Source organism: Lygodium microphyllum, chromosome 16 (genome assembly GCF_053477565.2).
Source record: "Lygodium microphyllum isolate KBCC chromosome 16, Lygodium_microphyllum_v1.1.10, whole genome shotgun sequence".
In the NCBI taxonomy this organism is placed as follows: Eukaryota; Viridiplantae; Streptophyta; class Polypodiopsida; order Schizaeales; family Lygodiaceae; genus Lygodium; species Lygodium microphyllum.
The window spans coordinates 21,051,634-21,063,833 of NC_141150.1; the positions used below are offsets into that span (position 1 = coordinate 21,051,634).

A 12,200-nucleotide genomic window follows, 5' to 3' on the forward strand; every position below is an offset into this window, starting at 1 on the left:
TAGAATTGTTCGCACAGAGCACTACTGATTGGAACCATCAGCTGTACAACAGGTGTAAGGACAGATGGCATGAGAAAATCCCTGCCTTATAAAAAGCACAACTGTAGTGACAGGCCAGCAGGGTTCTGGATCTCTGTAACTAGCCACCTTAGTTATTGTTATTGCTCTATTTGAAACCACTTGTGTTGGCAACTGCTCAAATGCCCACCTCTCAGTACCCACTTGTTGCATCCTTGGATGTTTAGGATGCGCACCCACATCATGTCACAGCCTTGGGTCACTGAGTGACTGTGTGAGTGTGAGTGAAGGAGTCCTATAAGGACTCAATGGTTCATTTGTGCCACATCAAGTGGTGTCATCACACTTGGACTCTACACCATATTCCATCATGTACACAGACCATGATGGCCACAAGTGTGGCCCATTCTGCTGCTAATCCTAGGCTCAGGGGGTGAGCCCTCTCTTGCATGTAATGCAACAGCATGCACGAAACCATAATTAGCTCAATGGCATAACATGGTCTGTGCCTAACTATCCTTCTCTTGAATAGGGCGATATGGTATGCTGCTAATGAGAAAGCTGATGGCCACAATGATAGTCTATAGCATTAAATTGCTCATGGATGCATCAGTGAAAGGGGCCCAGGGAGCTACCACTCCAGGGCCATGTAGACCTTCGTTGATTATTATTTGATGTTCAAACACATAGGAAAGCATTAAAGGTTTAAATTCCTTTGACACTTTCATAGTTGTTCTGATGTAGATGAGAAGAGATTGGCACGTAACTGGAATTGGCACATCACACAAGTTGATCATAAGCAACAAGCTTGAAGGGGCCCAGGGAGGGAGCTACCAGTCCATGGCCATGGTAGACCTTTGTCAAGTATTATTTGGTGTTCAAACAACAGTGAACCATTAAAGGTTTAAATTCCTTTGAAACTTTCATAGTTGTTTAGTGAAGATGAGAAGAGATTGGCATGCAACTGGAATTGGCACATCACACAAGTTGATCATAAGCAACAAGCTTGAAGAGGCCCAGGGAGCTACCAGTCCATGGCGATGGTAGACCTTTGTTGAGTATTATTTGGTGTTCAAACACACAGGTAAGTTTTAAAGGTTTAAATGCCTTTGAAACTTTCATAGTTGTTTAGTGAAGATGAGAAGAGTTTTGCATGTAGCTGGAATTGGCACGTCACACAAGTTGATCATAAGCAACAAGCTTGATGCATTGTTGATGATGCCTGAACCTAGCACACAACTTGAGATTACAGATCAGTGATGACAAAAGAAACTAGTGGTATAGCATGAGAGAAACAAAGAAGGAAAGAAAAATATAAAAATGTCTACTAAAGACCAAGTTGTCCTATGAGACATATCCATGTACAAGAGAATATCCTTATGGTATCATGAAAGTAAAGAGTGAAATACCTAATGTGCAATGAGTGTGTGCCTCATCATCTAGGCGAGCCATCAGTGTATAGAAGTGTGTCCATTTGGGGACGTGAGACTGTATGTGTGAGGTAAAAAAATGTCATGTGGATCTAACTCCATCCAGTGAGGATTCTTTTTTTTTTTCTTTTGTGTTTTGGGGGCCAGGGGCCGCCCATGCGCGCGGGGGGGGGGGGATTGATTGGGTTGGGGTTTGGGGTTTGGGGCGGGGCCGCCTTGAATAAGCTCCTAGGTACAAGAGCTGGCACTACAGGCCAAGTATATCCCATGCCATTGTTGAATTGTGGCACGTGTGACCTCTCTCTGGTGTGAGCAGGGCTGCCTCCAGCTAAAGGCACTTCGGGTCGTCCTGTGACTCTAATCTCCTATGCCCTCCATAATAGGGATACCCCTCGCAGCCTCACGGTCCATGTGTCTGTATGTCCCTGAACCAGTGCTGTCCCTTGATTTTTTTTGCAAGTGTACCTAATTATATTACTAAGAAGGCTGAATACAATGAAGTGCACATGCTCAACAAACTAGCTGCAGCTGATGCAAATCACAAATCCAGCCTCGATGAGAAAAATCGTGTCCTGCATCCCAGCCTCAAACAAGAGGTGACGGCCCCGGCTGACTGCCTGCCAACAAAAAGCCCCCCACGAGATACATCCAAGGCTGGGCGCCACACGACGGAGAATACGGCAGACTCCTCTCCACACATGATGTGCCGCCTCGCAAGACCGCAGGCAGTGCTTTGGAGTTTCCAAGTGCCATTGTGGGCAGCGCTTACAACCTCCATCCTACTGCATTTGGGCCAACCAACTCCCAATAGCAAGACCCCCATGTGCCAAAAGCCAAAGGAAATATGACACCCTCCTCGGCCAGAGAGCTATCCCATAGGCGACGCCGGAAGGTCCGAAAAAAGGCATATGTGATGCTATGCTCCGCTCAGTATCTGCTGCGCGAAGGCGCCCAATCCATGTCTTCCTGCATCAGTACATGTCTACCAATCTTGGATGTGTACTCCAAGAACCTCACAGGCTTCTTGGCAACCGCAATGGCCAGCCATAGCAACTCTCCAGGATCCCAAGGCGCCACTCTTGAAACTCCTCCCATGGCACATAAGGTTCCAGTTGCCAGGTCTTCCCCTCGAGTCCGACCACACGGATCCTCCTCCACAAAAGGACAACAATCTCCTCATCCTACTATCCTCTGTCAAGAGCCAAACGCCCCCCATCTTGCACGGTAAAGAAAGTCCACAGGGGGCACCACCCACTCTACCTGCCACCTCTAAGGGGATACCTACCAGTGAGAATCTAGCAGCCCACACCTCCCTAGGCTCCACCAATTCTCGGATCGGGGAATCTAGCCACTCATGAGGGATCGCTGAGTCGATCTCCCTCATCCTCAGCTCAGCACCTCACTAACATCCTGATGCCCGCTGCAACACCTCTTGATCCACCATCCTGTACACCTCCCTCCACGTCCTGATAGTACAAGCAGGGCCACTCTCCCAGCTAGCCCACTAGATGTGGGATCGCTCACCTATCTGTATCTTGTTCCAATCTCTGACTTGGTGGTTCCAGACCATCAACTGGCGGTCTATCTCCTCTTGGCATCCTGGGACCCTCTGAACTAGGGCCTTGCAAAGGCCCTGCCACATTCGAAGTAAACTACGGAGGAAGGAAGATCTGGGTGGCGTGATCTAGGCAGTCATGAAGATCCATCTCAAAGATGGCCTCCAACCCCCGCCAAGCCTCGGTCTACACTCCTAGAGACCCTCTTGCAAAAGGACCTTCCAGGTCTGTCCACCACTTGGTGTGAGACCACGGACTGCTAGCTTGCCCAAAAGGGCCAAGCTTTGGAATTTTGGGTCAATGATCCCAAGCCCTCCCTCAAACCGATGTCGAATGATGGTCACCCACGCCACCTTGGCCCAATAAACCTTGGAACCGTCTAAGCCAACCCAAAGAAAATTATGCACTAGGAGGCGAAGCTTAATCACATAAGACGACGAGAAACACCACCAAGAGGCAATGTACCTAGCCATCCCTAGGAGGACCATGAGGGCTTGACCCACTAAAGAAAGGCAGACAATGCTCCAATCAGCTTCTGCCTAATGGAGTCGAGAACTGGAAGAAACTGCTGGGTAGGAGTGATGTCCAACCCCACCCGGAACCCTAGATATCGGATTGTTTGTCCCTTGCTCACCGATCTGAACCCTAGATGGACACCCCACTCCATGCTGGAGTCTAGATCTCTGTCAGAAAACCAACCAATTTTTGCCAGTTGATTTTTGCTTCAGCTGCAGTGCAAAATACCTCCAAAGCTAGTCTCACTCTCTCCAACATCAGCTCATCATCCTCTACATAAAGAGCGGTATCATCTGCATACTCTGAGTCTAGCAGCTTAGTCTCCTCCCTCACCGGAAGTTGCAGGCCACGTAGCCCACTCGTTAGCGGAAGAAATAGGACATCGCCTCCACGAAGAGTAGGAACAAATATGGGGCAAGAGGGCAGCCTTGCCCGAAAGATCTCTCTAGCAGAAACTCCTTCCCCCCTCCTACCACCAATGAGAAACCTGCTAGTGGCTGATCTATAAAGTGCCAAAACCCCACAAATCCATGCCTAGGGGAAACCCAGCCTTGCCATGGCTCCCTCTAAGAAGTTTGAGTCAACCCTGTCATGGGCCTTCTCGAAGTCCAAGAGTACTGCCAATCCCTGACCACTGTGCTGAGCCCACTCGGTCGCCTAAAGAAAAATAAAGACATTGTCTAGGATGCTCCTATCCTGGACAAAACCTGTCTGGGTGTCATGAATGATGTTTGGAAGCACGGGGCGGAGTCGACTCCCGATCATCTTGGCCACGGCCTTATAGGCCACTAACAACAAGGTGATTGGTCTCCACTGGGATAGTTCCAACTGATCTCCCCCTTTGGGGAGGAGACTAACAAGACCTGCTGATAAACTCCTTGGTATCCATCCTGAGCCAAAAATCTCCTAAAAGGCCAATAGTAGGGGGTCCTTCACCACCTCCTAGTAGGTAGTAAGTGTTGTCCCTTGATAAAGCTTTGTCAAGACTATTTGTCATACTCTCTCCCGCATGTACTTGCCACTAGTAGGGGTGCTCTGACTCTCTGGATCTCCAGTATAAAGCAGCCCAAATACCTCTGATCTAGTGTGCTCATCATCAATCGTATGGTTTGTTGCCCCTAGAACAATGTATAATATCTCTCTCGTGTCTAGGCATATGCACTACATCTGCATAAGAAACAATCCTCCATCTCTACTGCCTCATGACATAGTCTGCATATTGTCTCATCCTTGGGGACTTGTGATACTCTACCTATCTCTATCTCCAACTAGTGTGATGAAACTTTGAGTTGTCCTATAGCAACCTGCATGGCTTGTGGCATGTAACAATCCATATACAAGGGTTTGATGATGAATCCATCTTCAATGAGGCTCATGAAAAGATCTCTATAGTACTCCATCTTCATGGGAAGAGGGGTTAGAGAGTCCCCCCAAGTCCTGTATCTATGCCTTTGACGCAGGTCCTGCATGAGATAGAAGATCACATCATGCGAGGAGGTGGAGATAGGGTGGACATCCCAGGTACACTAGTCTCTATTATGCTTTATGTTGAAGAAATTATTTTGGTCTCTAAGTCACAAGAGGTTCTACGATGACATCTCCGTGCCCTTTATGACTTTTACACACAACTTGGATTGATATTTATTCTTCAGAAAACCGAGAACCTAATCTTCCACATCAGCTATGGCAATGTGGAGGAGATTAGTCTTCACTCTAGGAGCCAGATAGGTGGAAATTATGGACTCGTATGTCTTCTTAGGGGCCACATGATTCACCATAGCACAAGCAGCCAAGGATCAACTTACATAAGGATATGTAGTATTGGTCATGTTAGAAAGAGAGTGCCATTAGACGCATTCCATGAGCTCCACACAAAGATGGCTATTTGATGCATTGGTCACACCAACCATGATGTGTATAGCACACTTGTTTGGGCCCTTGGACTGGCTACATATTTATGGACACTCGTCTTTGTAGAGATCAAAGAGTGTAGGTGACAAAGGACATCCTTGCTTCACTCCAATGGTGCTAGTGATCATGTTTGAAAGTCCTCTTGGGCATCTCACTTGACCCACAGCAAAGTAGCAAACTACTATGCATAACTTTGTGAGTCCATCTCTACATACTTAGATCCATAGGGATCGTACCTCAATATCTCTATGTATGACATGTAGTTAGTTCATCACGGAACTCCTCCCTGAATAGTAAAGCTACTCCAAATCTTGTGATCCCCCTTGCTATGTGTGACTGGGAGCAAAAAACAGACTCCCATCTATATTCTCATACCTTTGGTAAAGCCTAGCACTGCTTTGGTGTGTCTCAATATGCATGGCAATATCTACATTTCTAAAAGTGTCCTCAAATTAACTAGCATCCATTTGGAGAGCTCCATCACAATTCCATATTTGTAAATCTCAATGTCTCGTAGGCTAGGCACCATCATTTGGACCAATAATTGGTGATAATCACCTATCCATACTTTATGGATGGATGACCTTTTTTGTTTTTTAAACCACATAGATCCACTGCATTTTTTCTTTCACTTGCATTTGTGTTTGTTTTGTCACTTCGGCCCATGAATTAATTTTTTTTCCACATGGACAGGGATCGCTTTAGTCTCATCTTGTACCTTTGGGGTGATCTCCCCCTCTTCTTGTACATATAATTCCATATGCCTTTTACATTCTTTCAGCCCTTCTTGGAGTTCCTCCACAACATGATTTTCACACGTCTTTGTCTACTATTTCCAAAGGTCTTACACATTTTGTGAGCTCTTCTCTTAACTTTGTGATGACCACGTTTCTTTCATGCATACATCTGCATAGACCCAAAGGTTTTGACAATTGGATTTTGATGTACAAAATGGTCAGCGCTCTACTGAAACTTAAAAGTAGATTGAAAAAGAGTTAAGCTAACGAATCTTTCAACGCATGTGTATTACCTTTCCTCGAGGTAAAAAGTGAAAAGGATTCTTCTTTTTGTTCAATGTCCTCTTTCCATGACACAAACAATGCATAGAACTACCCTTCCGTTTCAGCCTTAAATTTTGATAGCATATGTGCCATATCAGCCTGCATGACCTCCTACATGGTGCCAAGCATTTCATCTATACATGTACTCTATTGCTTTTGTACAATTTCTAGCTCGCTGCTGTCCTGAATTTTGCAAATCTCGTGCAGTGCATTTATGCAACTTTGTGCATTCCTGTCAATCACATGTTTAGGCCGGCTCCATACTCCATTATATTTCTTGCCTTTCTCCCCCCTTGTGTGAGGGATGTCAGGGTATGACCCTGCCACTCCCAATTTTTGCCAACTTTGTTGCTGCAGTAGAGAGAGAGAGAGAGAGAGAGAGAGAGAGAGTCTCATAGAGAGAGAGAGAGAGAGAGAGAGAGAGATGGCGAGGAGCGATGGCGAATCTGGCCGTGACGGGACGTTCCTGCTGCGGCGATTTTCTCTGCACCTCCTGCTCGTCTAGGGCAGCGCGTCAACCAGGATTCGGCTCCTGCCCCTCCACGCTGTGTTTTTCGTGTGCTTCTGCAGGCGCGTGTGTGGTGGCCGACCTGCGATAGCCTGGATCTGCAGGCGCACAGAACGTGCACACAGAGAGAGAGAGCGAGAGAGAGAGAGAGAGAGAGAGAGAGAGCGGCCCCTGACGTCGCCCAGTCCTGTGCGACCTGCTACCGTCGCCCGTTTAGCCTGTGAATCGCGCCCCCTGCCGTTGCCCTAACCTGCGCCCTCTATCGCACGGCTCCGTTGACGCCCGACATCTGCTCGCCAGATCCGCCGCTGGTCGCTGGTTCTGCGCCAGCGAGCAGTGCCCTTCAAATCTGCCCCCTCGACGCCTGGCCTGTGCCTGACCCTTTGACGCCTGCCCCGTCGACATTTGCCCTGTGCAGAGAACTCCGTCTGTGGTCGACTGCTCTGCTTCAACGTGCAGGACTGATGCAACCGCGTTGAAGCCTCACCTGTCTCTGCCCCGTTACCGTGCGCCCCGGTTCATCTGCGCGTGTCTGTCCTGTTCTCCACAGGAGCCCCGTTGCTGCAGCCGGGTGGTTCCCTGATTTTGCAGGTCTGCGGGACTTGCACACACACAGAGAGAGAGAGAGAGAGAGAGAGAGAGAGAGAGAGAGAGTGAGGGAGTGAGCGAAAGCGAGAAGACAGCAGTATAGCTGGCCTAGATATGGATTTTCTAGACCGGACGGTGGCAGCCCTTGGCCCTGATTCCGATACAGAGGAGCCGGAGGATATGGTGCCATGCACGGAGGAGCTGCCTCCGGGTTCTGAACTGCCGCCTGCAGGCAAACGCTCCAAGCATACTTCTGACGAGCCAATGGGTCCTCAGGAACGTTTCTATGCGCAGGTTGCCTCTGAACCTGTGGATTCGCAGGCAATTGACTGGGAGCATTTGCTGGACTTTGCCAATACTCTGCTTGGCGATTATGTCCAGCATAATAATGAAACTTTTTCTGATGCGGGAACGGATGATGTGCAGGAAGCCACGGTGGACCCGAAATCAGTCTTGCGGTCCTTCTCGGTGTTTTATGACCGTGCAGTTATACTTTTCTTCACTGGCAGGATCCCAATCCTTTCACATATTCGCCAGTGGATGCACCATTTATTGCGAGGGAAGTGTGTTGAGGAGATCTTCCTTAGACCTTGCGGCTTTTATGAGGTGCTGTTGAAATCGGAAACGCATCGAGCTGAGCTCCTGTCCAAGTTGCCACTATTCTTTGATCGCCGCTTAGTCCATGTTGTACCATGGCGCCCTATGGCCGACTTCCAGCGTCTGCTTCAACGAGAATGCCCGATGTGGGTGGAAGTGGAAAATTGTCCGGCGGTCTATTGGCCATTGTTGAAGGATGCGATGGCGGTTGTGGGAATAGTGCTGGTTCCCCCAAGCCTCAGGGCTATGAACCGAAACCGTTTATGCATGTTATGGGACACGGCCAGGAAAAGGCCTGCGTGGCTTCGCCTCAATTGTTCTGGCATGCATCCTTTGCATTTTCGCTTGAAATGGGGCAACTTTGCCGGACACTGCTTTTCATGTGGTAAATTAGGGCATTTTATGGCTGAATGCCCGGAACGGCAACCGTCTTCTGAGCATGCGCAGGTTGTGCTGCCCAAGGATGACATGGTGCTTGATGCCCCGACACAGGAGGCCCTTCAGCCACCTAATGTCATGGATAAAGGCAAACAACAGGTCCGGGGTTTGGATTCCCCTAGCACTGATTGGATTGCACGTAAAAAAAAAGGTAAAAAGTTGGATGCAGGCCTTGGCGGATCCTGGGCCTGATGCTTCCCAGGATTCCGTGCGCACGTATACGCGCATGAAAGAAATGGTCACTTCATAGCAGTCTGCGCGTACTATAGCCCTGTCTGCCCCCCGTAATCAGTCTTCAAGGAAAGTCTATACAGACGGCCCCAAGGGCCCACCTGCTAAGCTGGCGTTTGATGCAAAAGGTAATGTGATTACACCCTGGGATCGGCGTTATCCCCGCCCCACTCCCAAGGCAGTGGATTTTCCTTCTACCTCTAAAGCAGGTCGCCAGAATTCGTTTGCAGTATTGGCTGATTTTCTGGATGAGGGTGTCCTGGATGCTCTCGCGGAAAAGGTGAAATCGAGGCAACATGCGCCTCGTTCCTGACTTCCTTTTTTGAAGATATATGAAGATAGCCACGTGGAATGTGCGAGGCATTTGCTCTCGCCATAAGCAACATACCATGTGGACTGTCTTGCATAAGAACCAGTGGGATGTATTGTGTGCAGTTGAGCACAAAAGTCACGGTGAAGCAGGAAAAGTTGTGGATTGTCATGGATTCCGTCTGTTTTATGCAGGGACACCTGCTACGCACTAATCAGGCGTGCTGATGATTGTCCATGAGAAATACCAGCCTGTTCTTGTTAAAAATGATGTGCAGGGCCGCTTTCTGGTAATCGAAGTCTTATTTGAAGGAGAGATTTTATGGTTGCTGGGCCTCTATGCTCCGAATGATCCCGCATCTCGACGGGATCTTTGGTCGACTTTGCAGGGCTCCATGTCACTTGGCCGAAGGGGGTTTTTTATAGGAGATTTCAATATGTGTGTTGACTCTTCTCAGTCCACTTCAGGGCATTCGGTAATGGATACGCCGAAAAGCCGGGTGTGGAATTCCTTTGCTTTGCACGTACTTAAGCAAGATCTTTGGTCGTGGCTTCACCCTTCTTTTTCAGGGTTTACTTTTCATTCTGCACAATATGCAACTACTTGGTCGCGGTTGGACAAAATGTATATCATGCAGGGGGATGATTTTCTTCCCGAGATGCTGGAAATGAAGGTCTTGCAGCAATATGCGTTGTCGGACCATTTCCCCTTCCAGCTTGAGATGCGGGCACAATCTATTGCACCTTTTATGCAGTTGCTGGATAGGCTCCCTTTACATTTCAACTCCTCTTATTTGAAGCATCCAATTTTTCAGGGCTATATGATGCAGCAATTGATTGAGAGGTTCTTATTGGACTTCGCCTCTGAGGGCTTGGCTTCATTTGCACGGCTGCTCTCTAATGTGCAGCAGGTTGCTCGGCAGTGTGGGATTCATCATGCCTCTCTTTGTCGCCGACGTCGACATGCAGCAGAGGACTTACTGACTTTGGTCCGTTCCTTGCTCCTGGACTCCCCAGATGATGATTTTCTGCTGTCACTGGAGAGGCGTTTGGCCCATCTTATTCAAGTGTTTCAATTGAAATCTTATCAGCAGGCCAAGCTGCATAACTTCACTGACACATTGCAAGATAGTGCCTGCCAGTCTCATAAGTTCTTTCGCGCCTTGCATGCTTCTCCGGCTCGTGAAAATATGACTCGACTCCAGGATTCAGAAGGTCGCATGGTCACTGATCCGCAGACCATTATCAATATGTGCAGAAATTATTTTATGGATCTTCTTGGTTCTTCTCCCTCGCCTTCTAGCCAAGTTACGCATGCCCGCTCGGTCTTCTATCATCTGGTCCACCAGCAGGTTCCATTTGATATGCAAGCCACTTTGGAGGCGGATATTTGCGAGGAGGAGGTTATGGATGTTTTGTTGCACCTGCCTAAGGATAAAAGTCCTGGTTGGAATGGTCTCACTAATGAATTTTTTGAGAACTCGGCCACGCAGTTGGTGAAGCCATTGGTGGTCATGTTTCAGCAGGTTTGGGAAACAGGGGTCATGCCTTCCTCATGGAAAGAAGGCCTTATCAAGCTGATTCCAAAGGTCCCTTCGCCGTCAAAGCTGCAACACTGGAGACCAATTTCTTTGATGGGCTCGATGTATAAAATCTTCTCCAAAGTGCTGGCAAATCGGCTTCACAAGCACCTTCCAGCTATTGTGCATCCTCTCCAATATGGTTTCATTAAGGGCCGCAACATTCTGCATAATATCTTAAATGTGCAAATGGCTATTGACTATGCACGGCACTCCAGTCAGGAAGTGGTATTGATTCAATTGGACCTGGAAAAGGCGTTTGACTATGTGGACTGGTCTTTCATTGCAGATCTCATGTCTGCTATGGGCGTTGGTATCCGGATGTCCCGATTGATCTACACCATTAGTGTTGCGGCTTCTTCAAGAGTTATGGTCAATGGTGGGGTTACAGAGCCATTTGTCCTTGCACGCTCGGTCAGACAGGGTTGCATCTTCTTTGCCCTGGCGACTCACCCGGTCCTTTCAATGTTATCCTCCATGGCGGCTTCTGCTCAGCTGGCAAGGTTGTCTCTTCCTTTGGGGCAGCACTTCATTAGCCAATCTTTGGCTGATGACACCTTTATGATTTTGCACGCGGACAGGGACAACATTCAAAAGGCATTAGATGTTTGGATGCTCTTTGGTCAGGCCTCTGGTCTTCGCATCAATGCCTTTAAGTCAGCAATTCTCAATTGCATGGAGCCTGATTTACAGTCATTAGGCTAGCAGGGCCAGGTGCTTTCCCGTGGCTCCATTGTCAGGCATCTTGGATACCCATTGGGGGTGGATGTACGGCCAAAGGACCTGCTGGAGTGGATTTCACAAAAACTGGCAGCGAAGTTTATGTATTGGAAGTCGCAAGCCTGGCCATTCCATGTCCGCCTCAAATTGGCTCAGACAATTATGCTACCAATGCTAACGTATTTCCTGCCATTACTGCCATGGACGCCTACTACTTTGAAGGCTCTCACTCATCCCATTCGTTTCATGCTATGGAAGAAGGATTCACTGCAGGCAGCCATTTCCTGGATTTCATGGTCACATGCATGTACCCCTAAGCGCATGGGTGGTGGAGTTATTTTGAATGCAGAAACTCATATGCTGGCTCTTCGTTGGTCTCTTTTTCATGCCATGTGTGTGGATCATCACCCATGGACCATCATAGCCCGTTATTTTCTTGAGGACAGTGGGCTCCGCCATGGTAACACACGGCTTCGGGCCTCCTGGTGGCATGTCCTTAATGCTGACTCTCGATTTTCCAGTCCCTCTTCCTCTTTGTTACTGCACTTGGTCGGCTCTTGGAAAGTGGTGCTCCAAAAGGCCCGTTGGCATCTAGTAGGGGACCGCTTGCAGACTAACTCCTTTCAGCTGGAATTGTTGGCAGTATCCAGATTACTTTCATGGGAAGATAAACATCAGCTCAGACCAAGATTTAACCGCATGGCCCGTTTGGGTGTGACTTCGATTGCGGATGCTAC

The 12,200-nt window shown here is 48.4% G+C and overlaps 1 protein-coding gene across 2 annotated transcripts in view; it reads right to left on the reverse strand.

Annotated features, from left to right (window-relative positions):
• LOC148022601 (alpha-mannosidase-like) overlaps nucleotides 1-12,200 on the reverse strand; it is a 172,534-nt gene that overhangs the window by 23,394 nt on the left and 136,940 nt on the right. The gene's annotated exons all lie outside the window — the stretch shown is intronic.